At 45.7% G+C, this 27,124-nt stretch overlaps 1 protein-coding gene across 1 annotated transcript in view; it reads left to right on the top strand.

Moving 5' to 3' along the window:
* The first annotated feature begins 20,496 nt into the window (after positions 1-20,496).
* The window catches only part of RBFOX3 (RNA binding fox-1 homolog 3), a 559,590-nt gene continuing 552,962 nt past the window's right edge, over positions 20,497-27,124 (top strand). Inside the window, exon 1 of the mRNA XM_029599169.1 lies at positions 20,497-21,004. The gene's annotated coding sequence lies outside the window, so the exon portion shown is untranslated. The remainder of the gene's footprint in view (positions 21,005-27,124) is intronic.

Here is a 27,124-nt window from a genome sequence, read left to right as displayed (position 1 = left end):
AAATGTATTACCCAGTAACTTCATTGTGTATCCCCCTGGTCTTTGTACTTTTTAAAAGAGTAAACAACTGATTAACGTTTACTCATTCCATTCCACTCATTATTTTATAGACCTCTATCATATCTCTGCTCAGCCTTCTCTTCTCCAAGCTGAAGAGTCCTAACCTCTTCAGCCTTTCTTCATAGGGGAATTGTTCCATCCCCTTCATCATTTTAGTCGCCCTTCTCTTTACCTTTTCTAATTCTGCTATTGTTGCGTTTGGCCAATCATGAGTCTGTCCCGCAACCGGCCGCTCATACCTCCAGCCCCGCGTCAAAGGAGGCCCACCAACACCGAGGCTGGACCCTGGGCGAAGACATGGCTGGCCGCCATGCAGGCTCAATGCACCATCCTAGGAACACCACTCACCACTCACTTCCCCTTATGTAGGGGAAGGCCTTCCCCTATATAAGGCCTCCTCTGCTCTGCCTCAGATGCCTCGGCAATAGGCCAGACTCCTCAGAGAAGCTGATTACCCCTTCATTCCTAGTTCCAGTTCCTGCTCCTGTTCCAGTGCCTTGTCTTCATGTTCCTGGTTCCTTCCTGTGTCTTTGGAGTTCCTGCATTCCTGTCTTGTGGTTCCTCGTCCGTCACCGGTGTCTTCCTGCTGTTCTGCCTTGCCTTATTCCTCCTGGATTGACTTCTCGGCTTGACCTCAGTTCGGATCCCTGGCTTTGTCTTCGTTTGAATTCCTGGCTTGACTTTGGTCTGCTCCTCGAAGATGTTTGACTTCTGACTACCTTGTGACCATAGCTTTCTCCTCGTTTTGTTGAATTCTGCCTGTCCCTGACCTCTGCCTACTCTCGTCTCTGCTCTCTGCTGCCTGGCCTGACCACTGCTTGGACTGACTTTGTTCTATTCTCGCTGGCCAACAATATCTTCTGCAACAGACTCTTCTCTTCACAGAGGTCTTTGCCTAAGACCAGCTGGCCCAGCACCTGAGGGCTCAAACTAAGGGGAACGGGAGCTGGTATTGGTGAAGTTCCTGTTGGGCCTCTGCTCCAGCCAACTCTGCCTGCCGATGGTGAGGACCTGGAGTGCCCCTCCCTGTGGTAGCGTCAACCTCGCCTCAGTCCTCGGGCCCACTTCCGCAATAACTATTTCTTTCTTAGATGTGCTGACCAGAGCTGCACACAGTATTCAAGATGAGGTCGTACCATGGGGTGATATAGAAGCATTATGATATTCTCTATTTTATTCTCCATTCCTTTCCCAATAATCCCTAGCATTCTGTTTGCTTTCTTGGCTGCTGCTGCACACTGAGCAGAACATTTCAACATATTTTCAACGAAGATACCTAGGTCCTTTTATTGAGTGGTGACACCTAATGTGGAACCTTGCATTATGTAGCTATAATTTAGGTTATTTTTCCCTAAGTGCATCACTTTGCATTTGTCCACATTAAAATTTTTTTTGCCATTTGCATGCCCAGTCTCCCAGTTTTACAATGTCTTCTTGTAATTTCTTACAATCCTCTTGTGATTTAACAGTTTTGAATAATTTTGTGTCATCTGAAAATGTTATCACCTCACTTGTTATTCCCATTTCCAGGTCATTTTCAAATATAATAAAAGGAGTGGTACTAGAACAGATCCCTGGGGAAATCCACAATTCACCTTTTTCCATTAGGAAAATTTACCATTTAGCCCTACTCTCTATTTTCTTTCTTTTAACCAGTTGGCAATCCACAATAGGACACTGCCCATGACTTTTTAACTTTCTAAGAAGTCTCTCATGAAGGGTTTTGTCAAAAGCTTTCTGGAAATCCAGATATACTATATCAACTGGCTCACCTTTATCTACATTTTTATTTACACACTCAAAAATGTAGCAAATTTGTGAGGCAAGACTTCCCTTGGCTAAATCCATGTTGGCTTTGTCCCATTAAACTATGCTGATTTTGTTCTTCATGATAGTTTCTACCATTTTGCCTGGTACAGACATCAGACTCACTGGTCTGTAGTTTCCTGAATCATCCCTTGATCCCTTTTTAAAAATTGGCATTACATTGGCAATCTTCCAGTCTTCAGGTACCATAGATGATGTTATTGATAGTTTACAAATTTCCAATAGCAGGTTTGCAATTTCATTTCTCAGTTCTTTCAGATTCTGGGATGTATACCATCTGGTCCAGGTGATTTGCTACTTTTTAGTTTGTCAGTTTGCCCTAGTACATGTTCACTGAGATTTGTTTCAGTTCTTCTGAATTATCACCTTTGAATATAATTTCTGGCATGGGTATATTTCTTACATTTTCCTTAGTGAATACCGAAGCAAATAATTCATTTAGTCTCTCTGCTATGGCTTTGTCATCTCCAAGTGACCCTTTTACCCTTTGATCATCTAATGGTCCAACTGACTCCTTTGCAGGCTTTTTTCCTTGAATGTACCTAAAAATGTTTTTATTAGGAATTTTTGCTTTCATGGCAAGCTTCTGTTCAAATTCTTTCTTTGCTTTCCTTATCAATGCTTTGCATTTGACTTGCCAGTGCTTATGCCTTTTTCTGTTTTCTTCATTTGGATCTCTTTTCTATTTCTTGAAAGATGTTCTTTTAGATATTATAACCTATCTCACCTCACCTTTTAACCAGGCTGATAGTTGTTTAGCCCTCCTTCTACCTTTTCTAATGCATGGAATACATCTGGTCTGGGCTTCCAAGATGGTAATTTTAATCAACATCCATACTCTTAAACTTTGCAGTTGCTCTTTCAGTTTTTCCTAACTATTTTCCTCATTTTATCATAGTCACCTTTCTGAAAGTTAAATGCTGTTGTAGTAGATTTCTTTTTTACACTCACTCCAGTTATTAAGTCAAATTTGATAATGTTGTGATCACTATTGCCAAGAAGCTCCAACTCTATTACCTCTCGCACCAAATCCTGTGTTCCACTAAAGGCTAGGTCTAAAATAGTTTCCTCTCTTGTTGGCTCTTGTACCAGCTGCTCCATGAAGCAGTCATTTATTTCATCTAGGAACTTTACTTCTCTAGAATGTCCTGATGTAACATACCCAGTCAATACTGGGGTAATTGAAATCATCCATTATTACTGTGCTGCTGATTTTATTAGCTTCCCTAATTTCTTTTAGTATTTCATTGTCTGTTACTTCATTCTGGCCTGGTGGACGGTAATATATCCCTACTACTATTTTATTCCCTTTTTCACCTGGAATTTCTATCCATAAAGATTCAATATTGCATTTTGTTTCCTGCAGAACTTTTATCCTATTTAACTCAATGCTCTCTTTAGCATATAGTGACACTCTTCCACCAATTTGATCCATCCATTGCGGATGATACAAAATTATTCAGAGTAGTTAAATAACAAGCAGACAGTGATAAATTACAGAAGGTCCTTGCAAGACTGGAAGATTGGGCATCCAAATGGCAGATGAAATTTAATGTGGACAAGTGCAAGGTGTTGCATATAGGGAAAAATAACCCTTGCTGTAGTTACACGATGTTAGGTTCCATATTAGGAGCTACCACCCAGGAAAAAGATCTAGACATCATAGTGGATAATACTTTAAAATCGTCAGCTCAGTGTGCTGCAGCAGTAAAAAAAGCAAACAGAATGTTAGGAATTATTAGGAAGGGAATGGTTAATAAAACGGAAAATGTCATAATGCCTCTATATCGCTCCATGGTGAGACCACACCTTGAAAACTGTGTACAATTCTGGTCACTGTATCTCAAAAAAGATATAGTTGCGATGGAGAAGGTACAGAGAAGGGCAACCAAAATGATAAAGGGGATGGAACAGCTCCCCTATGAGGAAAGGCTGAAGAGGTTAGGGCTGTTCAGCTTGGAGAAGAGATGGCTGAGGGGGGATATGATAGAGGTCTTTAAGATCATGAGAGGTCTTGAAAGAGTAGATGTGACTCAGTTATTTACACTTTCGAATAATAGAAGGACTAGGGGGCATTCCATGAAGTTAGCAAGTAGCACATTTAAGACTAATCGGAGAAAATTCTTTTTCACTCAACACACAATAAAGCTCTGGAATTTGTTGCTAGAGGATGTGGTTAGTGCAGATCGTATAGCTGGGTTTAAAAAAGGTTTGGATAAGTTCTTGGAGGAGAAGTTCATTAACTGCTATTAATCAAGTTGACTTAGAGAATAGCCACTGCTATTACTAGCATCAGTAGCATGGGATCTGCTTAGTGTTTGGGTACTTGCCAGGTACTTGTAACCTGGATTGGCCACTGTTGGAAACAGGATGCTGTGCTTGATGGACCCTTGGTCTGACTCAGTATGGCAATTTCTTATGTTCAGAGCTTGCTCTAGGACTACACCATCAATGGGTCCAAGGAGTGTAGCCTTCTAAAATAATTTAATTTAATGACACTGGAGGTCAAGGGATAGCCAGGTTGGTAAATCAAAATAATAACTCAATATATGCACTTATGTAGAGTCAAAAGTAAATTGTAAGGATGAAAAAGTATCAAACACATATAATGCAGAAGTCCATGGGAGTCAGCAAGTCAAATTATGGAACCATTTATGTCTTTAAAAATTAAATAAATAGAGGAGAACCATGTTAGCCTTCCAAAAATAAAATAAGTTAAAGAAAAATCACCAAAGTAGCTGAACAGATATGATTCTTTTATAAGGACAGATGACAAAATATGCACATTTTTGGACTGCTAACACTCTTCTCTCAGGTATTTATTTATTTGGATTTAGCTCAAGCCTTCCCATTGGTAGCTGAAGGTGAGTTACATTCAGGTACTGTAGATATTCCTCTGTCCCCAGAGAGTTTATAATCTAAGTTTATACCTGAGGCAATGGAAGTTGAAAGGACTTGCCAAGATCACAAGGCATGGCAGCAGGATTTGAACTCTGGCTTCCCTGGTTCTCAGTTTGCTGCTCTCACTGCTAGACATTTTGAAAATAAGGTAAGGTATGGCACATTCTACCGAGAAGGGAAGGTATAGAGACCTCTCTGCTCTTGCACTATATGGGTAGATGTCAATAAAACATGTCTTTTTAAATCTCTGCCTGGATGCTGAAGGGAGATATCACACACCTTTACATTTCAATAATCCCTGGCTTCTGAAGGAGGTGTGACCCGTGAAAGTTATATAAATGGTTACACAGGTTAAAATAAGGCCAGGGGTCCATGGAGTTCATCCTTCCTCTGATTCTCTAACAGGGGCACCTAGAACAAACCTGCTTTCTAAATATCTGCTTTAAATAGCAAATATGATTTCATAATTATTTGCTTATTTTGTATCAGTAACGTCACCTTCTCCATGACTGAGTCAATGAGCTGACAAGCGGCCTGTAGACTTCCGAGGGCTGTCCATGGTGCTTAAGGTCATCTCGCTGATTAGTTTTTGCAGCTCTCTGTTCTCTCTTTTCATAAGGATGTACTGCTGCCTTTTGAAATGAATATCACATGGTGCTCCTTTGTTTTTTGTAATTTATTAATGCCTTGGAATGTGCACTTCTGATTCAATAAGCATTCACTGTTATATTAGAGGTTCAGAAATTTGGCTGTTAATGTGTAGAAACAATTACCCTTTAAATGTGATGCACGTTTGTATAACTTAATGATGTTACTCCATCATGATTTATATTAACATGGAATCATTATTTCTGAAGAATTGTACATTATGCTAAGCTAGAAAGTGGCTTGGGAAGAGAACATGCTAGACATGTAAATAGATGGCCATAGAGGAACCAACCACAGTGGTACCTGAAGCTGAAGGTTCAGGCCCCTCCCAAAGGGAAACTATATTGCCCGCTCAGGGGTGGCTCAAGGCAACCTGCTGCCTGAGGCAAGGGATGAGTTGGTGGTCACCCGCCCCCTGTGCCCCCCCCCCCCCTATTGGCTCCCTCCTTCTGGCACCCACACTCAAGCACCCTCACACATGCTCTCTCCCCCCCAAGCACTCTTGAACATACTCTCTCCCCCCCCCCAAGCACCCTCACATATGCTGTCTCTCATACACCCCCAAACACCCTCACACATGCTCTCTCATCTCCCCCCCAAGCACTCTTTAACATGCTCTCTCCCCCCCTCAAGCACCCTCACACATGCTGTCTCTCATACACCCCCAAACACCCTCACACATGCTCTCTCATCTCCCCCCCAAGCACTCTTGAACATGCCCTCTCCCCCCCAAGCACCCTCACACATGCTGTCTCTCATACACCCCCAAAACACCCTCACACATGCTCTCCATCTCCCCCAAGCACCCTCACACATGCTGTCTCTCATACACCCCCAAACACCCTCACACATGCTCTCTCATCTCCCCCCCAAGCACTCTTGAACATGCTCTCTCCCCCCCAAGCACCCTCACACATGCTGTCTCTCATACACCCCCAAACACCCTCACACATGCTCTCTCATCTCCCCCCTAAGCACCCTCACACATGCTCTCTCATCTCCCCCCAAGCACACACACACACATACCCCTCTTCACACAATCACTCTCACTGGGGCCTTCATCTTTGGCGTGAGCCAAAGATGAAGGCCCTGGTGAGAGTGAGTGTGCATAGAGGAGTGTGTGTATGTGTGTGTGTGTGTGTGTGTGTGTATGAGTCGAGACACGTCTGGCTGGTTGGATCATAAGGCAGGCAGAGCTGTAGCTGGGCAATTTGGCGCCTATGGCCAAGTGAAAATCTGCTTCTCCCCCTTTACACAAGTCATGACACCACGAGTTGGGAGATTCTGTTAAAATGTTTGCACGGCAATGCCCATGGCCAGTGCAAGGATATTAGAGGCCCTAGGAAAACTTTATAGCCTTGCACTCCCCCCCCCCCCCCACACACACCATCACACCCTCCTCATATACAATTAAAAATTATGCATTTATAATACAGAATTTACATGAAAAAGAACATTCAAAGCACAGTCTTCTGAGGTAAAAATATCACTTACAATATGTATATTATATTTACATGCACTGCTGAGGTGCCAACAGAAAACCCTGCAAAAAAGCAAGAGACGCTTGGAATCTGTATGGTATAAAACCTACTGTAATGGATCTTGGGCATAGGCATGATACTCAAGAGAGCCACGAGAAAAAAGAATTTCTATATAAAAATAGCACTAAATGCCAGCACTAAACAGCAACAACCTTACCCATGAAAGTTAATACTACAAATATTACACCAGGCCTAAAATGGTAATACAGTCCCTATTAGGAAAACAGAACAAGCCAAGCTGCTATAGATCCCTACACAGAGACTACACACTAACGGAATAACTCACTTCAGTCTTATATGCAAAACACAGATAGATCCTCAAATACAGAATAAAGAGACTATATAGTATAAATAGAAATGTACAGACAAAAATTGAACTGGAAACTGCAACAAGCCAAATTCTGTATGCACTGCAACAATGTAAAAAACAGAAACATCACCATTCCTCATAAAACAAAATTAGTTAAACCATACCAATACACACACATGCTCTCTGTCACTCCCCCCCCCCCCCATACATGCACATATGCTCTCTCACTCTTCCACACACAAGCACACATGCTCTCTCTCACTCTCCCACACACATGCTGTCTCTCTCCCACACACATGCACACATGCTCTCTCTCACTCTCCCACACACATGCTGTCTCTCTCCCACACACATGCACACATGCTCTCTCTCACTCTCCCACACCCATGCACACATGCTCTCATTGTTCCTCACACAAGCACACATGCTCTCTCTCACTCTCCCACATGCATGCTGTCTCTCTCCCACACCCATGCACACATGCTCTCACTGTTCCTCACACAAGCACACATGCTCACTCTCACTCACTTCCTTCTTGACCTAGCAGGCATCATCAATCTCCTTCATCAGCCCCCATTACCAAGGGAACGACTTCCGGCCATGGAGCCCCACCAGTATTGGACTACGTCCGGCAGGGGCGCTCCTACTTCTCCGAAGCAGCGTGGCCCCGCCGAAATTGTCAGCGTGGGAAGTGCTGCCTTATTAAATAGAAAAGCAGTGTGGCCCCCACCAGAATCAGCAGCATTGCCAGCAGGTCCGCGCTGCTTTCCTTTGCTGAGGACCCAACGGAGGCCAGCCACACTGCTCTCGTTGGCGCCTTTTCGTAGCGGCGCCTAGGGCAATGGCCATAGGCAAGCTACGGCTCTATAGGCAGAAGGCAAGAGCCAGCACATCGGGCCCAGAATTGCGGCCTAGGGCGGGAGGAAGACGCCGCCCACAGCGGCGGTGATCGCTGATACCACCCACCGCTGCTGGCCAGCTGATTCCTCCCACGATCTCTGTCTCCTCTCCTCTCGGGCACTCCCCCTTTGACAATGAGCAGAAGGGGCGACTTCAAGGGCAGCGATGCCGGCAAGGCTTTTCCATATCGGGCCCCTCCTCCTTCTCAGCGGTGGCTCCAGTAGCAGAGGCAGCAGGAAGAGAATCGGCGAGCCTGGGCTTTGGTTCTGCTCCGACGCTGCTCGTCTCCACTCCGGCTGGCCCTTCCTTTCTTGTTTTATTTTTAATTTTTTTTTTTTTGCAGCTCACATCTCTCAGGCTTCTTCATCATGTCCTCGGCACTCAAATTGCCATCAATTTACCACAGTCCTGACTGCAAGCGCGGCAGGTTCTCTCTCTTTATTTTAGTTTTTTTTTTCTCTTTCGTTGTTTCTTTTCTTCTTTCTCTGGTCAATGGTGGCAGTGGCATTGTGAGTAGTGGGGCTGTGATGCCGCACTTCTCCTGTCGGCCCCCTCCTCCTGTTTTATCATTATTTGTTTTTCTTTATCATAGCATCCAGCCTAAAATGGCAAAGATGAAGGAGACCCTGGCTGCGCAAGGGGGAGGGGGGGGGGAATTCTGCGCGGGTCCTTTGTTATTTTGGCAGCAGGGCGAGGCAGCCGCTAGAGGAGTTTGGGGGGGGGGGGGAGGGGGGACGACGACCAGTTTTTGTCACTTCCTAAGTTTGCCGCCTGAAGCGGTAGCCTCACCCTGCCTCATTATAGAACCGCCCCTGGTCCCGCTGGATGTTAATACCAGGATGCATCTATTCGCACTATCCCAATAGGCAAAGGAGAATTACATGCTCAAAATTCAAGGCAGTTGATTGCCAGCCAGGTAAAAGCAGCTGCCCTCCCGCCTCCCCTCCTCCGTCCCACTTCCCCCCCAGCTGAATGATAGCCTTAGACTGAAGTGAACCTGTCCTACCTTGCTGAGGGCTCTTTACAGCTGATGGAAGCAGAATGGAGGCCAGACAGGAATAGGGGTTGTCTGCCCTCTCCCTTTCGCTCTTCTTCAGCTGCAGGCACAGAATGGATGCTCCCCACAAAAGTAGAGAGCGCCTGCCAGTCACCATAAGTCAGCTCGCAGTCCGCAGGGACTCCGACTTACTGCTCAGCCCCGTGGAGTAACTGACAAATCATTTAAGACTGAGCAATGGGTTTCTCTTTCAAGCAGAGAGACTCAACCTTTGGCGCTCAAGGAGACATTTTGTGATCAATTTGCAAAGTCTCACATTAAATTTTATATATTTTTTTCACCTTAAAACCAAACCTGCTGTACCTCCATTATATTCTCTGTATATTTTAAATAAAATCTGTGGCCTGATAGAACCACACATGGCTTCTAAGCCTCAGGCTGAGTTTCAAAGGTTGAAAACTGAATACCCAGCAAGATCCCAGGGAGCTTATAGTAACATAGTAATGATGGCAGAAAAAGACCAGATGGTTCACCCAGTCTGCCCACCAAGTTTCCTGTGGTAGTAACCGCTGCTTTGTTCAGGTTACCCCCAAGCCCCCAAGGGTAGCAATATTTACAATCTAAATGTCAAACTCATTACAAAATTGTTATTACAGGGTGAGCAGCCTTTATGATAATTTAGACAATGCTGCTTGAACATACTTTGCTTTTTGGACTTGGCCACAGAAGCAGTCCTGTGCTTTATCCCTAATGTCGGCAAATCAGTATCCTAGTCAGTAAAAGCTGGGGCCTAGCTGTCGTCTGAATCTAATTCCCCTGCAGACAGCGAAGTTGCAGTTGTGTCACATACATCACATACATCAGGCTAGGACCATTTGGTCCTTTTCTGTCATCAGAATAGGTCCCATTCCTGTCAGTCAACCAGTTTATAATCCACTCCACCATCTTGGTGCCCACTCCCAAGCTTCTCATTTTATTCATGAGCCTCTTATGCGGGACCATGTCAAAAGCTTTGCCGAAATCCAAGTAAATCACAATGAGCGCTCTTCCTTGATCCAATGCTCTAGTTGCCTAATCAAAAAAATCAATCATATTTATCTGACAGGACCTTCCCTTGGTGAATCCATGCTTCCTCGGGTCTAGCAACCCTCCGGATTGTAGATAATTCACTATCCTTTCCTTAGGCAGAGTCTCCATTAATTTCCTCACCACCGAGGTGAGGCTAACCGGCCTGTAGTTTCTATTCTGGAAAAAAAAAAAGTGTAAACCAGCCTAATACCTGTACAGCGGCCTGTTGCATGTTTGAATTCCTTTTCTCTCTTGGCCCCACCTGAAGAATCTGTCAGGGAACCAGCTCTGCTCCCCGCATGCCACTTTGCCAGCGTAGCGCGGTATCTCCTAGCAACTGCACGCTTGTGACTGTAAGAGCAGCTGGTCGGTCCCCACGCCAACTCCCAGGGAGGCAGGCTGAGAATCTGGGCTGAATTCATTACAAGCAGAGCACTTCTTTCTTTAAGCCCTGCACGTGCGTATGTATTCAAGGTGTCATATGGTTAAAGGAAAAGCTTTTAATGCCCAAAACATTAAAAAAAAAATAAAAAATCAGATGATTAAGGATGAGAGCATTATTGAAATGTGGAGATGAGGGAAAACTAGTAAGGCAGAGATATGGTATTTGGGTATCAGGTTGTTTAACAAATGTGCATGAAACTGGGGATCTCCCTCGATGTGATTGAAAGGAATTATTTACATTAAAATAGGAGTGATGGTTATACTCATAAAATAATGCGTGACAAACACTGCAATTCTGGAGTTTCCAAATGTCAATTTGATAACCTCTTTCAGTGGCACCGCTGATTCTGCTATGGAAACAAGTTGGAAAAGCATGCAGAGGGAACCCTTTGGCAATGTTTTCCAACCTAGATTTGTAGAAGGGATGTATGTGGTTCTGAGGTGTGGCTGTGTGGGGGTTTATGACGGAGGGATGCTTGGGGGGAATGGAGGATATGGGTATAAGAAAGGGGGTAAAGGTGAAGCATGTGTGGAATTGAATATGGGTGGATGTCTTTATATGTGCTTAGATGAGTGGGTGTGGTGGTGGAGGGATGTGGCAGTGTGTATATGTGGGGGTATAGGGCTGTGTTTAGACGGTGTAAGGAGTGGTATCTGGGGGATTGGATTTGTGTGGAATGTGTGTGTTTTTGGGTGGATGGGGGGGTTCGTGGATGATTTGCATGTGTATGGAGTGTGGGGCATATTTATTTGGGGGCATGGCTGTAAAATTAGTAGGTAGGGATGTAATTGTGAGGGAGTGTGTGGTGAGGGTTGTATGTGTGTGTGTGTGTGTGTGTGGGAGGTTGTATACAACTTGGATGTGCATATGGAGGGTGTCGGGATGTATATGTACATGTGTGGATGTGTGAAGGTATTGGTCTGTGTTTGGGTAGGTTTGTATGTGGGAGGTTCTGTAGCCAAGGTAATGTATGGCAGGGTTGTGTGTGTAAGGGGAGTTGTGGGATGTAGTATTTTGGAGGAGTATGACTGTGGGGGTGTTGTTGGGGAAAGTATGCGTGTGTGTGTGAGGGTGTGTGTGCGTGAGGGGGTGTGTGTGTGTGGGGGGGGGGGGTAAACTGAGAAGCTGCATTATTTATTTTCCCTGTCTCTTTAGGGGAGTGTAGATTGGATGGGTGAGAGCAGGTGTGTTGGGTGAGAGCAGGTGTGTTGGGGTGTGTGCACAGGTGTAAGAATGTGTGGGATGTGTGTGGGAGAGGGTATGGAGTTGTGGAGTGGAGTGTTTGTGGGATGTGTGTTTGTATGTATGGTAGGTGCACGTGGGTGTGTGGGGGGGGATGTGTGTGAGGGGTTATGGGGCAGAAGTGTGTGTAGGTATGTGGCTGTGTATATGTATGAGAGGTGCAGATCTGTATGTGTGTGGGTGTAGGTGTAGTTGTGTGTGTTGTTATGTGTGGCAATATATGTACCTTTTTGTGCCATCCTTTGCCAGTTGCTTCATGTATTTTCCTTGTCGCTGTCTGTCTTTGTTGCTCTGTGCTGGAATGGTGAGGGTGGGTGTAGGAGGTATGTGTGTGTGTGTGGAGGGGGCATTTGGAGTGTAGTGCTGGTCAGCATTGTAACCACTGGAATAGCTTCTAACAGATTCCCATAGAGGGCAAGGGGGCTTCGTTTGAAGGCTCGGTTCTGCTTTTTGAACTTGTCCGAGATAAACATTCTGGAGTCAGAATGCTATATTCTCTCTTAGTTTTACTAGGGCGCTGGAAACTCTGAACTATTTGATGTCCACCTCAGTGCGTGAGCTACCACCTCAAACATCCCCACTTCAGCAGGGAGTCCTGCTCAGAAACCACATCAAAAGGAGGTTCCCAGAATGCTCCTCCATGCCGCCGAGCTTAAAATAGCACAGAACGCATCTGTATACATCTGACATCCCTGGCTTTGCTTTCATTGCATCCTTTTTTATGCTTTCCGATGTACGGAATATTAGAAAAATGTAAGCAAAAGGGATCGATGTGTGTCCATCCATTTGTCTTTAGGCACAATAACTTTCCAAAAAAGGGCATGCAGGAAGAACATGTTAGTATGTTTCACGCTCTAGTTGCAAACCTGGACCTTTGGTAAGATTTCTTTTTGTAAGAATGAAAAAATGTTAACTAAACACTGAACATGTTTTCCAGGCCTGGCTAAGATCTGGGAGACAAAAGTGGAGGCCTGGTGACCTTCCTGGCCATTCTGAAGCCTAAATGAGGAGTGCTTATAACCAAAATTGCTCTTTCATGATCTAGAACAATGTTTCTCAAGCCACTCCCGGAGCACTCCATAAGCAATGTTCTTTCTAATGCACAGACATTTTCTTTTGTGCAACTTTTTATAAGATTACTTCAAATTTGCGTACTACGAGCCACGGGTGCCTGAGCAAGTAAAATATAAATAACATTGGGATTTTGAAAGTGTTAATGAAACTAATTATACTTTTAACATATAATTTATTTTAAATAAATAGAAAAAATTAAACAAAATAAATTGGATTTCATATTGTTTTATAGATAAGCATAATTATATAGCAGGGATATTCATATTCATACCTTATCCAGCTAGAAATTTAGCCTGATAAACATATTTGGCTAACTTACGGGCCGATACAGTAAAGTCTGCGGGAGAGTGGGCGAACAGGCCACTCTCCTGTGCGTGCGATTCTCTATTCAAATTAGGTCCAGCGGTAAAAACAGGTAAAAAGAGGCGCTAGGGACACTAGCGCATCCCTAGCACCTCTTTTTGGACAGGAGCGGCGGCTGTCAGCAGGTTTGACAGCCAACACTCAATTTTACCGGCATCGGTTCTCAAACCCGCTGACAGTCACGGGTTCGGAAACTGGACGCTGGCAAAATTGAGGTCCAGTTTTCAACCCGCGAGCCGCGGGCCCGACTTCAAATTTTTTTTTTTTAACTTTTGTAGCTTTTGGGACCTCCGACTTAATATCGCCATGATATTAAGTCGGAGGGTGCCCGGAGAAATTAGCACCTACCTTTCGGTAGGTGCTAATTTCTGAAAGTAAAATGTGCGGCTTGGCTGCACATTTTGCTTTCTGAATCGCGCGGGAATACCTAATAAGGCCATCAACACGCATTTACATGTTGCGGGCGCTATTAGGTTCAGGGGGTTGGACGCGCATTTTCAGAGGGAACCCTTTGGCAATGTTTTCCAACCTAGATTTGTAGAAGGGATGTATGTGGTTCCGAGGTGTGGCTGTGTGGGGGTTTATGACAGAGGGATGCTTGGGGGGAATGGAGGATATGGGTATACGAAGGGGGTAAAGGTGGAGCATGTGTGGAATTGAATATGGGTGGATGTCTGTATATGTGCTTAGATGAGTGGGTGTGGTGGTGGAGGGATGTGGCAGTGTGTATATGTGGGGGTATAGGGCTGTGTTTAGATAGTGTAGGGGTTGGTATCTGGGGGATTGGATTTGTGTGGAATGTGTGTGTTTTTGGGTGGATGGGGGGGTTCGTGGATGATTTGCATGTGTATGGAGTGTGGGGCATATTTATTTGGGGGCATGGCTGTAAAATTAGTAGGTAGGGATGTAATTATGAGGGAGTGTGTGGTGAGGGTTGTATGTGTGTGTGTGTGTGTGGGGGAGGTTGTATACAACTTGGATGTGCATATGGAGGGTGTCGGGATATGACAGAGGTTTATAAAATCATAAATGGGGTGGAACAGATAAATAGAGAATGGTTATTTACACTTTCATATAGTACAAGGACTAGCCTATTCTTCATGAAACTAACAGGTAATAGATAAAAGACAAACTGGAGGAAGTATTTTTTTTCCCTCAAAGCACTGCTCCTTGTGACACTGGGCAAGTCACTTCTTCCTGTGCCTTGGGTACAAACCTACGGGCCGATTCAGTAAAGTCTGCACACTCATGCCCGCTCTCCCGATGCGCGCGATACAGTATTTAAATGAGGCCCAGTGGTAGAAATGGGCAAAAGGAGGCGCTAGGGACACTTGCGCGTCCCTAGCGCCTCCTTTTGGCCCGGAGCGGTGGCTGTCAGCGGGTTTGACAGCCGACGCTCAATTTTGCCAGTGTCGATTCTCGAGCCCGCTGACAACCACGGGTTCAGAAACCGGATGCCGGCAAAATTGAGCATCCGGTTTTCGACCTGACAGCCGCCGGCCGACTTCAATTTTTTTTTTTTTTTTACTTTTTTTTTACTCTTCGGGACCTCCGCTATTAGGTTCGGTGCTATTAGGTTCGGCGGGTTGGATGCGCGTTTTCCGCCCCTTACTGAATAAGAGGTAAGGGAAAACGCGCATCCAATGGCAGGTTAACAGTGCGCTCCGTCGGAGCGCACTGTACTGTATCGGCCCGTTAGATTGTGAGCCCTCTGGGGAGAAATACCTACAGTACCTGAATGTAATCTGCTTGGAAATGCCTGGAAAAGCTGGAGTTTGTTGCTGGAGGACATGGTCAAAGCATCCAGCATAGCTGAGTTTAAAAATGGGTTTGGACAAGTTCCTGGAAGAAAAGTCTATAAACAATTATTAGTGTTAGCCAGCACGAAATGGATCTACTCTTTGGGAACTTCCTGGAGATCCGGACTGGCTACTGTTGGGAGACAGGATGGTGGGCTCCATGTACCTTTGGTCTGACCTAGCATGGCACTTCCTACGCTGATATCAGGCAGCTATCCACTAGTGAAAACCAGGCAAGTGCCTTCAGAATCTGCCAGTCCTACAGGAGACCTTCCTGTCTGTTGGCTAGAAAGCTGAAGGAAGAAGAGAGTTATCTGCTCCCCAGTGGAGCCATTAGCCCCATGCCTTCTGGGAATAGAGAAATACCTACAGTACCTGAATGTAAACCGATGTGATATCTCAGATCGAATGTCGGTATATAAAAATAATAAATAAATAAATAAACGTTTAGATGTAACCTGGGCACTTCTCGGGTTACCAGTAAGCCCTGGGTTAATGCAGTGCCCATTAGCTAGAGTAGGATGGATGAAGGGAGGAACCATTCAAATGAAGACCCGCTTGCATCAGTATGTAACCGCGCCCTTGCCACAGCTCGGGAGGCAGTCCTTTGAGTTTAGAACAGAGTTCAGAGGTAGAGGGATTTAAGCTTTTGTTGTTTCCTAGGCCCAGCCAGTTTAGCCAAGCAAGCCCTGTTTGGTGGTCCTGGCCAGGGTCGGGAGGGTTTCTGCCCAGCCAGTACACAACCTGTCTGGTGGGAGATCCCTCTGGGTGCATTTGTTGGACTTTTACCTTTTAGAGTATAGGGACCTCGCTGGAGCCTGATCAGCTCCTGGGCTCAGGGCACGGGGAAATCTGTATCCGGGCCTGGCTGGTTAGGGAAGACCTGCCCTTCACTGTCTCATGAGGAAGGGGGTGCCAGTGACCTGCTGTGAGCCACCCCGGAGATATCTTCAGTTTTATAGCTCTAATTTTCGGGGCTGGGAAAGCCTTGCTGTGCTGTCCCCACCATTTGTTATTTATTATTCCACCAGTCCCCGGGCCAGCCGGATCCCAGCCTTGGGGTTATTTATTCATTTCTTTATACTGTGCTTTCCTTCTTGGGGTCTATTCACAATGTACTAAATGTTAATACCCATCACCAGTCTAGGTGCCCCCTATCTAATGGCACCTGGGCGCTCCCATTTAGTCTCTCTTTTGGCTGATGAGCTGCCGCTGCCTTCAGCTATGACAATGCCATGGTACGGCTTGATGAGGGGCAAGGTGGTGGATAAAATGATAAATGAATAAAAGTGAATAATGATGGAAAAGGAAATGATCAGCAAAAAGAAAGAGGCCGAGGCAACATCAGCGTGTGGAAAACGGGCGCTCATGGTGGAGCGTGCGGAAAACGGGTACTCGTGGTTGAGCGCCCGTTCTCCCAATGCGTGCCAATGCACCTCTGGGGCGCCCGAATGTAATATTTGAAATGGCTGCCGTGGTAAAAAGGAGGCACTAGGGAAAATTGTGTGCCCCTAGCGCTTCCTCGGCAGAGGGCGCCCAGGAGAGGTGGCTGTCAGCGGGTTAGGAAAACGGACACTCAATTTTACGAGCATCCGTTTTCCTAAGCTGTACACAGCTATGGGTTAGGAAAGTGGACGCTCGTTAATTGAGTGACCCTTTTCCTAACCTGACTGTCAGCACACTGTTTTCTTTTAATTAAGGTTTTTTTCTTTTTTGGTTCCTCCGACTTAATAGCGTCATGATATTCTCTGGGGCAGTCGTGCATGTTGGGTGCACATTTTTTTTTTTTTGCATGGTGGTGGGGGGGAATAGCTAATAGCCTCATCAACATGAATTTACATGTGATGAGCGCTATTAACTATTCACTTGGGTGGATGCACGCAGAGCCGTAGCGTGCCTATGGCCAATATGGCCATGGCCATAGGTGCCGCTATCGAAAGGCACCATAGCGCTGCCGCCATGAGGGGCCTCAGTAAAGTGGAAAAGTAGCGTAGCCCACCAGGCTGCTTCCTCCACCTGATGACGTCATTCAGGCACCGGGAGCCGGGAGGGAGGAAGCAGCCCACGCTGCAAGGCCGCGATCCTTCCATTCTTCAGGAGCAGAGAGGGTGAACGAGGGGATCGTGATAGCACCACCGCGGGGTTGAGCAGCGTTCAGGAAATCATGGAATTGGGGAACAAGATTTCTGGGGAGTAGGGGGGCCTTGGAGGGGAAAGGAGGCTGGGGAGCAAGACTGCTGGGAAGTAGAGGTCTGGGATGGGGGGAGGGGGGGCCTGTTGAGCAAGACTGCTAGGGAGTGAGGTTTCTGAGATGGAAGAGGCATCTGGAAAGCAACACTGCTGGGGAGAGGGGGCTGGGGATTCAAAATCCTGGGGAGTAGGGTGTCGGAGAGGAGAGTGGACCAAGAGTGCTGGGGAGTGGGGGGAAGGGGAGCAAGACTGTGTGGGAGCATGTGTGAGGAAGAGTGAGAGAGAGAGCAGGTATGTGAGAGACTGAGAGAGCAGGTGTGTATTCATGTGGAAGAGCGAGCGAGTGAGCATCTGTGTGGGAGATTGACCCCACGTCCTCTCTGCCGGCTAATCATGACAAATTTAGGGTTTCTGGAAATCAAAAGTTCCATGATAAGGATAATGGGTGATTTGTAAAAAAAATCCTTATTGTATCTAATTATTGGGTATTATTTGATGTGTTATTTGAAATATTTTATTGATGTTTGGAAAATTTTAATGTGAGGTTTTCATTATTGAATGCTATTCTATTCATTAGTTTTTAATTATTCTTTTTATTGTTATGGTTTTACAAATTTTGTTTTATGAGAAATGGTAATGCTTCTGTTTTTTTATTGTTGCAATTCATATAGAATTTGGCTTGTAGAGGTTTTCAGTTCAGTTTTTGCCTGTACATTTCTTTTATACTTTATGGTCTCTTTATTCTATATTTGAGGGTCTATCTGTGTTTTGCATGTGTGACTGAGTAAGGTATTCCAATAGTGTGTAGTTTGTATGTAGAGATCTATAGCAGCTTGGCTTGTTCTGTTTTTCTAATAGGGGTGTATTGGTGTTTTAGGCCTGGTGTAATCTTTGCAGTGTTAACTTTCATATGGGCTGATACAGTAAAGTGCGCTCCACCGGAGTGTTTGACCGCAGCGAAGCTGCACAGTTTACTTTCAGAAATTAACGCCTGGCATTGGGAAAGTGTACAGAAAAGCAGAAAAAACTGCTTTTCTGTACACCCTCCGACTTAATATCATAGTGATATTAAGTTGGAGGCCCCAAAAATAAAAAAAAATTAAAAATCTGCCCACGGCCCGCGGGTTGGAAGACGGACGCTCAATTTAGCCGGCGTCCGTTTTCTGAACCCATAGCTGTCAGCAGGTTCCAGAACCGAAGCCGGTAAAATTGAGCGTCGGCTGTCAAACCCACTGACAGCTGCCACTTCTTTCAAAAAGGAGGGGCTATGGATGCACTAGTGTCCCTAGTGCCTCCTTGTACCGCGGGCCCTGATTTGCATGCATGCCAATACTGAATCGCACGCCCAGGACACTGGCCTGTGCACGTGTCTGGAGAGCTGGCGCTCGCCTGCACTCCCGCACTTTTTTCTGTATCGGCCAATAGGTAGAGTTGTAGCTGTTTGAGTGCTGCCAGTTAGTGTTGTTTTGATACAGAAAGTTTATTGCATTGTAATTCTGATTTTTTTTTTGGCTCTCTAAGGGTCATGTCCATGCCCAAGATGCATTACAGTAGGCCTAATACCAAATTTTGTTTTATGAGAAATGGTAATGCTTCTGTTTTTTTATTGTTGCAATTAGTTAGTGTTGTTTTGATACAGAAAGTTTATTGCATTGTAATTCTGATTTTTTTTTTGGCTCTCTAAGGGTCATGTCCATGCCCAAGATGCATTACAGTAGGCCTAATACCAAATTTTGTTTTATGAGAAATGGTAATGCTTCTGTTTTTTTATTGTTGCAATTAGTTAGTGTTGTTTTGATACAGAAAGTTTATTGCATTGTAATTCTGATTTTTTTTTGGCTCTCTAAGGGTCATGTCCATGCCCAAGATGCATTACAGTAGGCCTAATACCAAATTTTGTTTTATGAGAAATGGTAATGCTTCTGTTTTTTTATTGTTGCAATTCATATAGAATTTGGCTTGTAGAGGTTTTCAGTTCAGTTTTTGCCTGTACATTTCTTTTATACTTTATGGTCTCTTTATTCTATATTTGAGGGTCTGATTTTTTTTTTGGCTCTCTAAGGGTCATGTCCATGCCCAAGATGCATTACAGTAGGCCTAATACCATATGAGTTCTGTCTCTTGCTTTTTTTTTGCAGGGTTTTCTGGTTTGCCCCACAGTAGTGCATGTCAATCTAATATACATATTTAAAGTGATATTTTTACCTCAGAAGACTATGCTTTGGATGTCCTTTTTCATGTAAAATCTGTTATTATAAATGCATCATTTTTTAATGTCCGTGAGGAGGGTGTGATGGGGGGGGCGCGCAATGCTGTAAGGTTTTCCTAGAGCATTTAATACTCTTGCACTGGTTATGGGCATTACTGTACAATAATTTAACAAAGCTTCCCATCTCATGGTATTATGTGTTGTGTATAGGCGAGGGTGCAGTTTTCCACTTGGCCATAGGCGCCATATTGCCTGACTACTGCTCTGGATGCGTGTTTTGGGCCCGCTAACCCCCGTTTTCCATCGGGGGTTAAGGACGTGCCTCCAAAGCTCATGCATGTCCAATCCTGACATGGGTTGAACTGTGCACTGAGGCCAGCGCATGGCATTGCATCGGCCTGACAGTCTCCCAGGGGCCGAGTGCTGCTTTAGTGTAAGGTTGTGGTTTAGGTTGCACTTCATGTATTTGTTTGTTTGTTTATAGTTTATTTAAAAGCTGTGGCCTATAGTTTCCACTGCGCGTTGGCAAGTTGTGTTTGAAAGAATACACTTTGGCTTTGGTTAGGGTGTCTCTGTGTTTAATGGAGGGCGGCGTTTGCCTGTAATGTATGTATGTCCTGAAATGTCCTGTAATGTCCTGTAATCCCAGCCGAAAACACAAATTCAGAACATCTCAGAATATACATACAGCCCTTCAAAAGTCAATCAATTTAAGATCAAAATTAGGGGGTCAACATGGGGAGCTACACAGACGGAAACCTTTTAGCCGGGCCGACCGTACGATGTCTTCTCCCCTAGATGAGCCACTGGACACTTTACAGCGGGACTTTGAAAGCACAGCGTCAGTGCTCCCCCCCCCCCCCCCCCCCCCCCGCCGCATGCACTTTTACAGGGTAGGAGGATCCCTAGTCCTGTGCCGCTCGGCACGTGGCCTCAGGGTCTCCCGGGCCGAGGTGCAGCTGCGACCCCGGGGCGGGGGCGGCGCTGAGCCGCCAGTGCGCAGCGCCAGAGCCGCCACGTGCTCAGTTGTCCCCGGGAGTGGAGGAGCTGCTGACTGCAGAGCGGTTGGAGCTCGGTGCACGCAGGGATCGGGTCGGAGCTCTTCCCGGGGATCGGCGCACAGGGATCAGATCGGAGCTCTTCCCGGGGATCGGCGCACAGGGATCGGACCCGCTGCTGGGGGATAGGAGCGGAGCGTCTCCTGGGGGCTTGGGTGCACAAGAATCGGCGCTGCACCCGGGACTCGGTGTACGGAATTGGGATCCGGGCTGCTCCCGAGGCTTGGTGCACAGGGGGCCGGATTGGAGCTGCGCGCGAGGCTCGGTGCCTAAGCATCGGCTCGCAGCTGCTCCGGGGGCTCGGTACGCCGCAGGGAGCGGAGCAGCTGTCACGGACTCTGCGGGCATGGGACTGGCCCTGGCCTGGAATCGGTGAGTGGTGGGGGTAGCGGAGCGATCCGGGGGTCTGTCTGGATGAGGGCGTTTTTAGGTTCCGTGTGTGGGGTGGGATGTGGTGGGTGTGTAGCGGATGCGTCTGTTTACATGTTGGCACGTTGCACGGGCTTTACTCGTCGGCCCACGGGATGCGTGGCTGCCTCTGGCCGCCCTGAGCTCTCCAGCCCTGCTCCCTCCCCAGGGCTTGGGGAGGCCTTGTATTGTCTCCTCGTACCCTAAATAATAATCGGGGCGTGGGAGCCCAACTGGGATATGCAGGTTCTGGAAGTGGCACTCAGCTAGGGATCCTAAGTCAGTCCTTCTCCAGTTTGCCCAAAACTGGAACAGTTTCCTTTCCCTTAATGTGCACGGTGACTTTTTTTTTGAATCTTTTTTTTTTTTTTTGGAGCATTTCGCGTTAAAAGGAGACCGGTTAGTGGAAGAAGGTATCCGCTTCCAGGGGTGTGCAGGTGTTGGCTGAGATTGCGAATCTTTGAAGTGGAGCAGGGTGGGGGAGAGCCGTGCAAGTTCCCAGGAGGAGAAAGTGCAGAAAGTTCTCGTTTTTGTCCTGTGCCAGATGTCCACCTGTACGGTGGCGTTTTAGATGGCAAGCGTTATATTTTACACGGTAGGGCTCAAAGGTTTACAGCAAGTAACCAGGCATGCAGGATCCTGGGTATAAACATCTGGCCGGTGAGGGTCGCATGTAATAGGATCTGCCGTGCTATAGCTGGAGGCCCAGGGGGCTGATCGTAAGCAGACAGCAGCTGCATCTCCGGGAAGAGCTGAGGATCATTGCAGACCCGTTTATAGTTGTCTTTTTTTTTTTTTTTTTTTTTTAAAGGTGGCCAGGTGTACTATAGGAATGCTTTTCTTGAGGCATTTGGAGGTCTGTCTGCGCAAGGGCTTGTGTTATGTGTGCTTCTTACATTTTATGTAATCTGCCTTGTGCCTACCTATACTTATTTACATTTAGCTCAGGCCCTTTCATGGGTAGCTCAGGGCCAGTGACACTTAGAGACTGTAGGTATCTCCAGGGGGCTTACGTACATTTTTGTACCTGAGCAAACAGAGGGTGAAATGGCTTGCCCAAGGTCAGAAGGAATGGGAAAAGGCAGAATATCAAATGTTTATAGATAAATAAAGAAACGAGTGGCTCCCTGTACATTCCCACTCTTCTTACCTCCCTGCCTCCCTCACACAGCTTTCCTTCATAGCGAAGGCATAAAGGTGGAGAAATTCTTCCGCGATTTAGTCAGATGCTGAATATAATTAGCACAGTCATTAATAAATGATGATACCTTTCGCAAGGTGCCCAACAAAATCTGCACGTGTGTGACTGAACCGTGAAAAAAAAAAAAATCCCTCTGGTCTCAACCCCCATAAGATTTTTATCTTTAAGGGCCCTACGAAGGCTTTTCCCTCATTCTGTGTCTATGGGAAAATGCTTAGTAAATGAGGCCCTTAGTTTATAGATTATTAATGGGTGTCTTAAGAAGAAAAAAAAAAGTCAACCTACTGAAAAATAGAGAGGTGGGGGATACTGGTGTAGCTTGGCAGCAGGGAAGCAGGACACCCTCTGTCCAAGTTCTGAGTCCATAGAACGTCCTCCTCGCTGGTGGCTCCTTTCCTGGTGCATTTTTCATGGTGTAGAAAAAGTTCACAATCCCCGAATTTTAGGTGAAAATGCTTCTGCGATATGTTAAATAGATTTTTTTTTCCATTTGCTGCTTACTGAATAAAGGAGAGTGTTCTTTGCTGCATGAATGCATCATTTTACTATAGGGATGTTCATAACTATGTCAGCGTGTATGTGTGTGTGTTTATATGTAATTGAAACGTATTTACATATTTGACAGGAAGTTAATCCTCCTGCACTGGCCACGGTTGTAATGTAATTGTATCCCCAGTGGGGTGGAATGGCAGAGCGTTAACCTTTCCTCCATGTTGTACAGGTTCTCAGTCTCGGCCAAAAAAAAATGACCGAGCGAGGACCCATGCTCAGCTCAGGTCCTGGACCTTGTTACACTTAAGCTGAAAAGCAAGGACTACATATTCTCTGGGTTATAGTTGAAATCATACTTGAAAGTTGTTTTAGATTGGCTGTTGATGTTTTACATTTTCATGTACAGCGCCTTGTGAGCGAACATTTTTTTGTTGTTGTTATTAGTGTGGCGTATAAATACCGAAAAAAATAAAACATATGCCAGAGGCAGCCGCCAACCAGTTAAAGGCTCTGGTCTCACTGGCTATTGGAGGTGCTTCTGTGACTTACAAAAAGTGGAGTCGCCCCTCCCCCGTGAGTGAACAGTGAGAGTAAACCCTGTGTCTGTGTGAAAAGAAGAGATAGTGTGTATTCCTTTCATACCATGTATCCGGAGCATGTTATTAAAAAGAAAAAGGGCTTCCTCGGTTCCCTTGTTGCTATTTGACTGTTTGTGTTTGACTGAATGACTTTGTGGCACCATTGCTGGCCAACTTTGTGACTTCTGCCACCTCCAGTTGGCCTGAGATGCTGAAATTATTAGTCATCTTTGTAAGCCTGTTTTTCATCTGTATTACTTCTCTGTCAAGCTGTATCTATCTGTCTAGGTCATCAGTCAGTCGGTGGAGATGATAGTAGTGCCTCCCCCCCCAACGCTTGCTCCCAAATCTAGGATCAAGCTTGGATTTACTGCAAATGTCTGCTTGCTTATATAACAGGTTGAGGGCCTAAGTAAGTTGTGCATTGCCAGTTGTCTCTGATCATCTCCCTTTCCATTATGGAGCGTGGTGAGGCGACATCCCTCCCCTGCCGCGGAGCATAGCCCATGGTCTCAGCAGCAGGAAACCCCCTCCTGGTCTTTTTCATCTGACAGAGCTCTGCAGAGGTCAGTTGTATCAGTCCACTTGAGGTGAATGACCATGACACTGAATTATGTTTAAGAAAGAAAACACAAACCAGGAACCATCACTGTCCTACAGGGAGATCTCATAAAACCTTGAGAAATGCCGTGCTGAGGACTTGGGTGAAATCTGCCTTTGTGCGGAAGGGACGGCTCAGCCAGGGTCTGGGTTCTGCTTACCAGTGTTCCCTCTAAGGATTGGGTTGCTGTGTACAAAAATGTTTGCTCGTGAGCAAAAATGTTTGGTTTCATTACCCTATGAGCACTACTTTCTTTTCTGCAAAAAGCCTCTCAGTTTTATGCTCATAGCAACCTAGTCCTTGGAGGGAACATTGCTAGCAGCATGCACACACGCACACACACTCACACACTTGCATATTCACTCTTATACTCTCTCACATATACATGTTCAATCTCATATACTCATTCTAATTCCTTTCATTCACTCCCCAGACTCTCACACATGCACACTCACTCAATTCTCCTCTTCTTCCACACACACACTCAGCTCAGTAACTGCAAACCCTTCAATGCCAAACACTTTGAGAAGTAACACCAACCCCTGCAAAAAAACTCACCTAGAACTTTGCCATACTATACCTGCACTATCTCAGGACTCAATCAGCAGCAGCCTTATCTAGGTCATGGCAGCAATGCAAATATTATACCATGTCTTAGAACACTATTACACCACCTACTGGGGTTAATAGAACAAGCCATACTGCTACAAAGCCCTACAGAAAAACTACATGCCAGCAGAAATACTGCACCTCAGTTACACATGCAGAATACAGACAGGTCCTTACCTAATGCACAATAAGGGAAGACAAATTAGAAACAGAAACATGCAGGCAAAAATAAAATGGAAAGCCCGAGAAACCAGACTTTGAACAGTGGAATACTCAAGAAAGAACAAAATATAAATATGCAGTGCACATTCCCAAAGATAACATATGCCAATCCTAAAAATTCTAAATACATTTTTTATTTTATCTTTGTTATCTGATCTTATTTTTCTAATCGGTTGGTCCCAGGCTTTTTTTTTTCTTGTTCCCTTTCTTGGTCTTTTACCAATTCTTTTTATAGGTCTCTTTTTTTTTCATGTTTCTTCTCTCTCAAACACACACTAAGGCTCTCATTTTTACACGCTGTCTTTCTCTCACACACCCACTCTCACTCTCACATGCTGTCTCACACACAGGCTCACTCACACACAGGCTCTTGCATGCTCTCTCATACATACACTGGCTTGCACTTTCACATGCTGTCTCACACATAGGCTCTCTCACACACCCAGGTTCTTGCATGCTGTCTTATACATACACTGGCTCGCACTTACACATGCTGTCTCACATACACACACACACAGGCTCTCAGTCTCATATGCTCTGTCACACAAACACACATGCTGTCTCTCACACACAAAGCTCTCACTTTCACATACTGTCTCTCTCATACATACACTCTGGCTCTCTCACATGCTGTCTCACACACCCACACACACATAAACTCTCATTCTCACATGCTGTCTCACACACATAGTCTCTCATCTCTCTCTCTCTCTCTCTACAGGGCCTCAGCCTCCCTCTCCCTTCTGGGCCTCCTCTTCTTGGGCCGTGCGAGATGGGATCCGTGGTGTCCTTGCCGCATGTGGGCTGACGCTCCACTTCCTTCCTGCCTGCTCGGCCCCTGCAACTTTTTTCTTCTGGGCTGCATGGTCAAGAAGAAGGAGGAGCACCCAAAGTTTCGGGGCCTCTTCTTTTCTTTGTGCCGTGGTGGGATGGGCTCCACCACGGCACCGCCGGTCTTCGTGCGTGGAGGGGCAAAAACTGTGTTAGGCCGAGAGAAAAGTTATGCGCGGCCGCTCACACGCACAGCTCAGAGGAAACAGTGTTGCCCGCTGCCCATGATGTTTCCTGGTTTGTTGAGGTATTGTAGAGACTTTGCCAACTGACTTTCCAAAGTAAGGTTGTGGCATACAGCTGTGCAGCAGCTGGAACTCCCTTGAGAATTCCTTGCTGATCAGAAATGAGGAGTGTGTAAGATGTGTGTACCAGGGGCATGAGTTGAGCCGATCGGATCTTTAACTCCTGAATGGGACAGTGAAGCCCAGAAGTTATAACACACAGAGCCACAGCTGTTTTCACTTTGTCGGTGTTTATACTGCACTGTTTTGTTACTTTGTGCACTCTGAGCAGAAGCTTGTTTTTATCATTAAAGTCTGGGAAAACAAGCAAGCACAGGGGTGAGGTATCAGTATAAATCAAATAGCACAAGAGGAAGTATAGGTATACAACTAATCGGGGGGGGGGGGGGGGGTGACTTACAGATGCGACACATATTACCCTTAACCATGACACAACTCAAACAAGTAATCCACAAGTCCCAGACCCTAACAGTCTGTGAATCATTTAGGATGTGAGCTCGCTAGGCGGACGAGATGGGCAAGTGTGTCCTTTTCTGCTTTCATTTTCTATGTTTCTGTAAAGTGTAGGTTGAAGGGTTATAGTAGAAAAGTATTGCTATGATGAATTAGAAGCAAAGTTTTGATTGTTACCTGGCAGGCCGTTTACTGTATCACCCTGAATGGACTGTATGGCTCACTTCATGGCTTGTGAGCCTGGCCAGTAGGGAAGAAGACTGGATGCTGTGAGATGCAGAAGGTAATGGAGGATCTTCGTAGTATTCTGCCAGGAATTCTTAGAGGGTCCGTGATGACCTAAGCCACTATACCCAGGAATGAGTAGAAAGAGGATAGGAAAAAATCCAAAGAATCGGCATGTGGGCAGGAGAGTAGTTTGTGGTTTATAAACAGTGCAGTTGCTGTGTTGGTCCACTAAAATCAGTAGGCTTAGCTCCTTTATTGGACAAACTTCATAGATCTGTGACTTGCTCTGGAGAGCTCTGCTCCCTGTATCAGATCAGTGCAGAATGAATTAGGGACGATATTGCCTGAATATACAAGTAAATTATTGGTTGCGTTGCAGTGGTGTTGTGGTGGTTTTCAGAGCTGGAAAGTAAAAGCAGTGGAGGGGGGAGAGTGTGTGTGTAGTGTTGTTTGCAGAGGGTGAAAAATGGGGGGAGACAAAGGGCATAAGCTACAAGAGGACTCTGGCAATGTTTGCCACTTGTCTCCTTCTGCAAACAGATTGCCTCCTCCTTCTACTGTACAGCTGTCTGTGCACCAGCCTTGTGAATTTTCTTGTACATTCAGATGTCACCTTTTGGATCT

Source organism: Rhinatrema bivittatum, chromosome 4 (assembly GCF_901001135.1).
Source record: "Rhinatrema bivittatum chromosome 4, aRhiBiv1.1, whole genome shotgun sequence".
Classification (NCBI taxonomy): domain Eukaryota; kingdom Metazoa; phylum Chordata; class Amphibia; order Gymnophiona; family Rhinatrematidae; genus Rhinatrema; species Rhinatrema bivittatum.
Note: the sequence above shows the minus strand (reverse complement) of the source record. Positions and strands in the feature narration are given on the sequence as shown.